The sequence below is a fragment of the Papaver somniferum genome, chromosome 5 (assembly GCF_003573695.1).
Source record: "Papaver somniferum cultivar HN1 chromosome 5, ASM357369v1, whole genome shotgun sequence".
Taxonomy (NCBI): Eukaryota; Viridiplantae; Streptophyta; class Magnoliopsida; order Ranunculales; family Papaveraceae; genus Papaver; species Papaver somniferum.
In genome coordinates this window covers 84782170-84792399 of record NC_039362.1, presented here as the reverse complement: position 1 = coordinate 84792399, position 10230 = coordinate 84782170, and the positions used below count along the sequence as shown (strand labels likewise).

General features: G+C 34.3%; 1 long non-coding RNA gene across 3 annotated transcripts; it reads left to right on the top strand.

Moving 5' to 3' along the window:
* Nucleotides 1-3267, top strand: LOC113282075. 3 transcript variants are annotated; one of them, XR_003326522.1, is made up of 8 exons: nucleotides 1-122; nucleotides 502-721; nucleotides 1621-1689; nucleotides 1782-2068; nucleotides 2143-2229; nucleotides 2444-2526; nucleotides 2626-2727; nucleotides 2876-3267. It is a non-coding gene; the product is annotated as an uncharacterized LOC113282075 (long non-coding RNA). The 3 variants fall into 3 exon arrangements; XR_003326524.1 differs by having other exon boundaries at nucleotides 1782-2229; nucleotides 2876-3103; nucleotides 3170-3267; XR_003326521.1 differs by having other exon boundaries at nucleotides 1782-2229.
* Nucleotides 3268-10230: the final 6963 nt, after the last annotated feature.

Below are 10230 nucleotides of genomic sequence, written 5' to 3'. Positions count from 1 at the left end.
AATTTTGGTTCAACAACATACTGGGAATGGGAGTCAGATATCATGGTTCGTGCATGCTACTGATTTGTCTGATGGTGAATTGAAAGAAGAGGTGTTCTGTGTTCGATTTGTATACATGGAGGGTAAGTATTTGCTTGAGAGTTTCATTGACTTTTATTTACTAAATGGATATATTGTGAAGAGATTCATTTACTTCCTGATTTTTTACTAATGCAGTTGAGAGCGTTCCCCATTTGTATATATGTGAAATAGAAGTAACTTGTACAATCTGCTGTGTTTTTTTTTTTTTTTTGATTCATGGTTGACAAGTTTAATTTTCATCAGTGTATAAGTAGCCAATTAGTACGGGTGGGCTTGTTCCTGTGTTATGGTGATATTTAGAACGTCACCTAGCATCTTTCATGTGCTTGGGATTATGTTCACACTATCATTACGCTATCTACTGTCCGAATGTTCCCCCCTGTAGTGACATGTGTTTTAACTTAAATGATCTTGTTGAAGGTTTCTGGGCATTTTCCAAACCTGGAGGTCTATGATGTGAGAGTGCCCTTGGTGGAATTGGTGGCTATTCTAGCAGGGTGTATAGGAGACTTTGGCGGTTCTGTCTATAATGTAGTTGGATGTTTTAATGGAATGTGAAAGGCGATATAACCTTACTGTTTATGGCAACCATTTCCGCAGAGTATGGGATGTGGATTTGAAGCATGACTTCGCCTTTGTTGTAAGTACCTCCGTAGTTTATAATCTTTCTTTCTTTCTTCCCTCTCTTTTTTTCTTTCTCTAATCCCTTTATCTAAAGCGCGCCAATATAAGATTGTGTATTCTTTGTCCATCTCGTCTGTTCTTAGGAATTTAGTATTATGATGTTAAATTTTTTGAGTTAACTTAGTTGAAATTTAGCTTACCGATTCAAAGATATTAGTTCCATAACTGAATATTACGTGTCTGGGAGTTGCTTTTTTCATCTAATACTTAAGTGACAGTACCAATTGTAACAATATTTCTTTTACAACTGAATGATATAAGATGATTGTAGGAGTAATGGGCACATGAAGAGACATTGTTAAGCATATGTTAAGACTGATTTCACTTTCTTGTTCACATCACATGATTGATGAACCTGACAAGGGTATATTCTGTTTAGACTTCAGTGACTATTCCGATTTAACCAGTCGTATATTTCTGCTCATGGTCAATATGTTTCTCGAGAAACTTAGAAGTTAAATTTCTATTAAACATCTGGTCGGCTCCATGCCAATCAGAAGACCCAATTTACAAGATTGTAGACTTCACTAATTGCTCTTGCTTGCAACTGGGAGGCATTTCAGATAGTGTTAAATCTGGGCCCAAGTAATGGTGATGATCTAGCAAGTTGCTAGTTGAATTGAGTTATTGTTCTTCAATTGAGGAAACTATTATATTACTCTTTACTTGCCTTTAGTAGATAATCCTTGTTAGTGTTGCCCAGGCAGGATTATAATGTTTTTACCACATGGAAAACATGCTAGATTGGCATGGAAACCAAGTTATCTTACCAAACACACGAGTTATTTCTCTTAGCATTCTTGTTCTTTTACTTTTTTATATTGCTAACCAAGTGTAGTGGTTTGATTGAATCAGAATTTTTTGTTGATGAAAACTCGCAATTGAAGGCCATTGATTTTGGCTTGTCCAATTTTGTGAAACCAGGTGATTTTTTACTCTCTTGGGTGTTGACCATATTATTCATAGAACTAAAATTAGGCGTCTTTCTAACTTCTATTTTATCTGACACGATGCAGATAAAAGGCTTAATGACATCGTTGGAAGTGCATACTATGTTGCATCTGAAGTTCTACATAGATCTTACAATACAGAGGCTGATGTGTGGAGTATTGGTGTGATATCATATATACTTTTATGTGGAAGTTGTCCGTTCTTGGCTCGCACAGAGTCCGAGATTTTTCGGGCCTTTAGGGCGGACTCGATGAACCTCCTTGGCCTTCTTTATCTTCTGAAGCCAAGAATTTTGTCAAGCGTCTATTGAATAAAGACCCACATGAACGAGTGATGGCTGTTGAGGCATTAAGTTAATATTCTCATCTTGTTAAAAAGACTGCTGAATTTCTTTCTTTGTGATCCAAATTATATTTCTCTTGGCAGGTCATCCTTGGATTAGTAACTACAATGATATTCAAGCTCATGAAAGCCTATATGCGATCATCATCTCTACATAAAGCGGCGTTAAGAGTGAGTGCTTTAATATTCTCAAAATTTGCTTTGTTGTTGATCATGTCTCATAATTTGTTTTGTCCTCACCCCTTGCTTTTCAGGCATTGTCCAACCTCGTGGTTTACTTTTTGCTAAGAATGTCGTCGTTTTTAGTATTTTCATGATTAGCTTGAGTAAGAGTTCTCTGTATTTGCCACTGCTGACCAACTATAACTTTATGTGTTTCTTATAGGGAAAGAAGAGACTTGCTGAAGTTGCTAACAATAAGCCCACTCTTGGACAAAAATGTTAAAGTAGAAACTCCTCAGAAGTTAGGTGAAAATGTTTTTTCATTTGGCTTGCTTCGTTGGATTGTTATGTTGCTGCCACTTTCCTATTTGTTCTAATCATCTGCAACTGTCCACGTTTTTGCAGGTGCTGATGGCAAGAAAGGTGGTGATGTTCGTCAAGGTACTCCTTACCCCAAGGGAGGAAAGACCCCTGCAAGTGGAGGCAAGTCAAACAAATCTCTACTAGGTCAGTTTCATGCGATTCTTGTACTATCTTTGAATTTAATTTTTTTACTTAAATCTTTGTGATGTCCATATATTGGTTGTCCGCTAATTGGTCAGTTGTTTCTGCATTTGTTCTCATACTGATTTTGTTATTTTGTTTATCTGTGTAGGGCATTCGGTACAGTTCACAGTTGAGAACCGCAATAGGTTTTGGTGTCTATTAGTTTGTTCAGACACTTACTTTTTGGTGCCTAGGAAGTTTGTTTTCTTACTGGCCATCATATTTGTTTCTTTGTTCATAATGAATAAAATGATTTTTTGTAAATGAATTGTAAATTGCGGATAGTTTGCAGGCCTGTGTTTCCGGTCAGTTGTTGTATTGCAGGCCTGTGTTTCAGGTTCAGTTGTTGTATTGCAGGCCTGTGTTTCAGGTTCAGTTGTTGTATTGCAGGCCTGTGTTTCAGGTTCAGTTGTTGTATTGCAGGCCTGTGTTTCTGGTTTAATTGTGCAGGCCTGTAAACTGGAAGGCCAGGTCCATGATAATGACCTGGACTATCCATTTTTTATTACAATTATTGTCACAGGGTTAACTGTGACCAAAACTGTGAAGAAAAACAACACGTGTCATCACATTAATGCTGTTACCACAGTTTAAACGTTGCAGTAGTTGTGACAAAAAGACGACAGGTGTCCATTGGGAAATTGTTGCAAAAAGTAGGCAACACTTATATGTGTTGCTGTAACCGTAAGAAAAAGTGACACGTGGAAAAACTTAATAGTTGCCTATCTGGCGGTGTAAGACACGTGTCATCACCTAATTGTTGCAAAGTTTGAATAACAATTAAATATGTTATATTAATTGTGACAAATGAGCAACGTGTCGCAGTTCTAAAATAAGGTTAACTGTTATTATTAATTATTGTAACAATTTGTAATTGTGACTGTAATCAAATATTGTCACAGTCAAAACTGTTACAAAAAATGATAACAATTATTATCACAGCGTTTCTCCAACGACGTATATGTGTTACAAAGTTAATCAGTAACAGAAATGCCCTATGATAGAATCCTGATTTTGGTGTACTGAGAACCTGATTAGTACTGATTTAGCATAATTCATGTGTATGCTTTAGGTTATTGTTGATCAGGTGACTGACGATGCCATTGTTTTCTACTGTTGTTTGGTGTATCATAGGTTTTGATTTTATTTTTTATTTGCAAGGGCAACCATTTGGTAGTACTAAATTTCTAGGGGCTGACCTTAGAAGATAATAAATCTCAGCTGCATGTCTCTCTATTTGTTCTTGTTGCTTCTTTTTTGTGAGTGTTTGTTTTTGTAGCTTGAAAGTTGAATAAAAAATGGAACTCCGATTTAATTTAAGAATGATTTTTTAGGGACCATGGCTTTTTTTGAGGGGACCATGGTTTTATTAGGCCACCTTTCCTATAGTGATAAGGGGTGTCCTAAAACGTTGAAATGACTAACCTACCCTTAACCTAATTTAATTTAAAACCAACCTAATAACCACCTATATATATAACCACCACCTCCTCCCACCACCACCGTCCACCACCATCGATTACCACCACCACCTCCTCTCACCACCACCGCCACCGCCTATTTAAGAAATGTAACAACATCAATGCAATCACAATTAAGTTCGGTTACATAATAATTTTATCGAGTATAAAAGATGCCAGCCGCAACCTGATTCTGCCATGGGACCACTCCGGAGGTATTTTTCAACAAACCCTTCACTTTAATTTGATTTTGATTGCTTCAATCGAATAAAAATCATCAAAATAGGTTTTTAATAGGAGTTACTGAGCCATGTTCGGTTAGGCCGATTTTCCAAAAAACCCTAGTTTACTAACCGAACTTCTTGAAAATGAAGAACACGAAGAACAGTTCGGTTCTATTGGATTTAAAACTAAGGCACCGATCTCTCTGTTCGGTTGTTTCACAAAAAAATTTAAAACTACAAAGTAACCGAACTCCACCCTTAGAACCGAAAAAAAAAACAAATCCAGTCTAACCGAACTGTGTTGTTGTGGCCACTATGTTGAGTTCCAAAATAACCGAACTTAGCCAATAGAGTTCGGTTTGTTCGCAAAGACTTTTAAAACTACAAAGTAACCGAACTTATCCAATAGACGCTGGAACTTCACATTTTTTTTGTTTGTTAAGTTAGGCAAATTCACAATTTTATCGCAGAAACCGAACTCAGAGTTCGGTTGGTTAGCTGTTAGGTTCAAGTTTGCGAAAGAATCGAACTTTGTAAACTTATATACTCTTATATTACGTAAAGTTCGGTTAGATCAAAAGTGCATGCAATTTGCGAACCAGCCGAACTTTGTAAACCAAAGTTCGGTTAGTTGAGAACCAACCAAACATAACGCTGTAACTCCTAGAAATTCTATTATTTGAGAGTTCGGTAACCTGCGTGTTTGGAACAAGTAGCCGAACTACACTTTCAGATGAGTTCGGTTACTTGTTCAACTCACGGGTCAACCGAACTACAACTTCAGATGAGTTTGGTTACTTGTTCTTCATATAAAGTAACCGAACTGTTCAAAATCCAGTTCAAATCCGGATCATTTTGAAGATTAACAAATATTCTAGGAGAGGATGGAGATGAAGAATCAGATGAGTTTTCATCATTTGAATACTCAAACTTAGTGAATTCGAAAAAAAAAATTATTTTCCATGTTTTTCTCCTTCATCTTCTCTAACTCTACTCTCTCAATAATTCTACTCAACTAATAATAAACCCATATTTTAATTTAATCTCACTAATTGTTTTTAACTAAATCATTCACTAATCATAACCTAAAATTAATTAAGAGGGTAGATTAGGTATTAAATAAATAACTAGATATGGGGTGACCTAAAATTACTTCTAATGTCTTTACCCAAAATAAAACCCTGGTCCCCCAAAAAACCATGATCCCCAAAAAATCGTTATAATTTAATGTCGTGCGTGTTGTGTTGTTCTGTTTTAGGTTTTAGAAGCCCATTGGGTTCTTGCGTTTTGTTTTGGCATGGATTTTTAACTCTTTTTAGATGTTCACATTATCTAATTCCGGATTTGCCATGTGACAATAAATTAAAGATAAATTAGCATGGAAAATAAAATAAACATCCAAACTAACAGATCTAGAAGATGGCCGGATCGTTTGCTTGGTAACAAAATGGCATTCTCGTGTCGCAACTAACAAAACCAGAATCGAAAGAATAAATACAAAACCCTTAACATTACACAAAAATGACCAACTAATATAGTGTGTTATATTATTATCAATTTGTCTTAAAAAAAAGAATATTGTTATCAATACTTTATATCAACTTATATATCACATTGAAGAAGCATCCGGAGTTTCCTCGGAGACTTCCTTACTACTTGGTCTTATCACGATCCTATAAAACATTTATTTTAAATAGTTAGGAACTAATAGGAAAAACATGCATCATTTGAAATAATAAAAATTCTGTAATATACAGTATAATGTGGTGAGAAAAATTTAGAACAGTAAACAATAAATAACATATCTTCAAGTAAAGTCTTTCATAAATATCATAAAATTTACCACTAAATGACATATGGGAGGCGTACTTATTTATAGGACCGAGTCACTGACACGAGCTCGTAACTCAACCCATTTTTTATGCAGTGAAATTCGAGTTTTCTCAAACTGTTTCTTATAATACCTCCGTAAAAGGTACCGGTTTATTCAATATGCTGACATGAGAAATGAAAAGATAGATCGGGAAGAAGGCGATGAAAATAATAATAAGTAATTATAGCGTTAGTGATTATATTAACGTTGTTAACATCAAGGATGAAAACATAGTAAGTAATATAATAAGTAAATTCTTACTGAAACCATTATTAGGTTAAAGTGTGTTGTAAAACACTGGTATAACTGAACCGAAGATCATTATTTTATTGATTTACATATTAACCAATCAAAAACAACGTCACGTCAACGTCTTTTTGTTTTTAAACCACAATAGAGATATTATATACGTGAAAGTTTGATGTAGACATTAAATTCGAGGGACGACAAGTGAGTTTCTTAATAGCCGATGTACTTTTGATGGAATGTGATGAAATGTAGGAGATGAGGTGAAATTAACCATTAAGGAAATTACAACGAAAATCACAACTCTATTTTCTTATGCTCAACTTATTGGACCTTTAAGTGGTTTGATATGTTTCGCTGACGATTCTGTAACTGCTTCTCATGTCTTTAATATAGGTACAAGTTGAAGAAACACAAAAATATAGCATCATACATAATAGTACTGGTGCTTATAGTTTTGGAAATGATTCTACAAGTAAGAAACACAAAGTGATTAGTAAGTGGGTGATATATAAGGGTTATAATGTTGCTTACCAAATTTGGAGATATTTACCCACTTACTAATTACTTTATATTTCTTACTTGTAGGATCATACCTAAAACTGTAAGCACTAGTTCTTTTACATATATTGTTATACTTTTGGTTTTGTTCAATCCATAATGTTGACTGATTTATGATGTTATTTCTCATTCTCATGTACATGTATTAAAGACACAAACAACATTTACAAATTATTAACGAAACATAACAAACCATTAAAAGCCTAAGAACTTGAGTATAAGAAAATGGAGTTGTGTTCTTCCTTATATTTCTCATGCACCTCCTCTCTTCCCTTCCTCCTATTGCATCACTTGTCGTCCCTCGAATTTGATGTCTGTAACTGCTTCTAATGTCTTTAATATAGGTACAAGTTGAAGAAACACAAAAATATAGCATCATAGGTAATAGTACTGGTGCTTATAGTTTTTGAAATAATTCTACAAGTAAGAAACACAAAGTAATTAGTAAGTGGGTGATATATAAGGGTTATAATGCTGCTTACCAAATTTGGAAGATATTCACCCACTTACTATTACTTTATATTTCTTATACTTGTAGGATCATACCTAAAACTGTAAGCACTAGTTCTTTTACATATATTGTTATACTTTTGGTTTTGTTCAATCGATAAGTTGACTGATTTATGATGTTATTTCTCATTCTCATGTACTTGTATTAAAGACACAAACAACATTTACAAATCATTAACGAAACATAACAAACCATTAAAAGTCTAAGAACTTGAGTATAAGAAAATGGAGTTGTGTTCTTCCTTATATTTCTCATGTACCTCCTCTCTTCCCTTCCTCCTATTGTATCACCTGTCGTCCCTCGAATTTTATGTCTGGATGCAACTTTTCATGTCTATAACATATGTCGTGGTTTAAAAGTAAAATTACGTTGACGTGATGTTGTTTTTGATCGGTCAAGAAGTAAATCAATAAGACAAGGATTTTTGATTAAGTTACACCAATGTTTTACACGGCACTTAACCTGATAAGTGGTACCATTGAAAGCCTGCTTAGTATATTACTTACTATGTTTTCATCGTCGATGTTAGCAACTTTACTAATTACTTACTTTTCATTGTTCATGTAAACATTTTAAATGAATCGGTACTTTTTTTCAGAGATATTATGACAATACAGTTTAATAAACCTCAAATTTTCACTGTATCCAAAAATAATGGACTCTTGAGCTCGTGTCAGCTACTCTCCCAAATCTAGCATATATCTCAAGCTAGTTCAAACACATGATTAAAATATTTTTGACAATCAAATCTTAATACGGATTACTACTAATCTGGTTTAACTTGAATCTAATAAAAGATTATCTCATCAAGTGGACATAATTAAAAATATTAAAAAAGTCTCCATTCTTCTGCTTTTCCTAGAAATAAATTAAAAAATAAGTAGTAATTTTCAAAATATAAATCAAATCATTAATCTAATCTAATCTAATCTAATGATTTGAAACTAGACAGGAGCCACGGAGTTGGATGAACTTTTGAGATCACATGCAAGTAGAGAGAAAAGTATGATGTATTTCTATTTAAGCAAAGTAAAATGAAGTTGTTTATGTTTGGGATATGTTCGTTTCTATTGATGTATTTCTTTGATTAAAATGATGAAGTTGTGTTCCTTTATAAGATTTGTTACCAAAAACCACACAAATGACTTGATACCCATATATTACTTTTTTGACTCTATGATGCTCATTTGGCTACATGTGTGCATTTAGGTGAATGTTAATACTATTTCATTATCTGTTATGATCGTTATAATCCTTAGTGGATGTAGGATTGGGCTTGATGTTTGAAGTGATGCATTTCAGGTTATGGGCACGACACAAGAATGTCATTGTAATCTTATAAATCACATATAGAATTCATTTATTTCAAGTATCCTTATCCTGGAAATCCATATGTACTATGTATAAATTTCTGTTGTCCCGTGTTTAAAAGGTTGGGTTTTTTCAAATTTGTGTGTTATACAACGCAATTAGATGCAGAATCTGGAACCATATGCTAGTGAATCTTGAACCCTGTGTAGATGCCCACTTCTTTAAATACACATCATTTGATTAATGTTCTTAAAAGCATATTAATTCTGTTAACCTTCATTTGATTAATCCTACTCGTATTGTCTAGTGCACATTGCTTGTACAACTTGCACTCGTTCTATTAGTTCTTATATTTTTTCATTTATACAATTTGTTGCATTAACCTCGTAGTATAATAATTGAATGACAAAACATGTCTGAAATGTAGGTGCTAATTCCACTTCATTTGCGATAATGGGTGTTGCAGCAAAAGAAAAAGTCAGGAGAAGAGTCGTAGCTTTCACCTCTGATTCCTTTCTTCTGGAAATGTATGAATTTCCCCCATGTTAACAGGCCTTTTATCATGGGGAGTTACTAATTAATGTGTTCCAAAAGACGCACTTCTTTCTCTTGAGTAAAATACTACGAACACAAATACAACCTTTGTAATACAAATTGTGTTGTTATCATTTTACAGATTATGCCAATTAAATTTACAAGAGAACATCTTCCTTAAAAGCGACGAATCCTAACAGTTTTGATGAAGAAATAATGCGTCTACAAAATGAGGTAGGCGGCATTTGAGAGATGAATGTGCATGCACGCAGCTCCCAGTAGTCCTCCTCTGAAGGGTGGATGAAATTTATTTCCGACAACAAGATGAATGTTGGTGAGTATGTAATCTTCGAGCCCTTTGGTAGACTTCTAGAGGGAAAGTATGTGATGAGATTTCATATCCACCGAGTTCCAAAGGATGATTCGGATGGAGAATCAGAAAGTGATTGGGATGGAGAGTCAGATTATGTTTCAGATGAATGAAGCTCATGTCTTAGCTTGTGCTACAACTTTTATTTTCAGTTACTTAAATCTGTTGAATACATGCAAAAACATTTCAGTGATGAGACGAATTATATATTATAGCTTAGGCATTTTTATTAAGTTGACCCTGTTTTAGTGAGTGAATACCATGACACGTTGTATTATATGATAATGCTTGTAATTCAGTCTCCACAATTCCTGCCAACCTTTGGAGAGTTTTGCTCAACTGAGGTATAATTCTCCTATACTACTGCACTATAC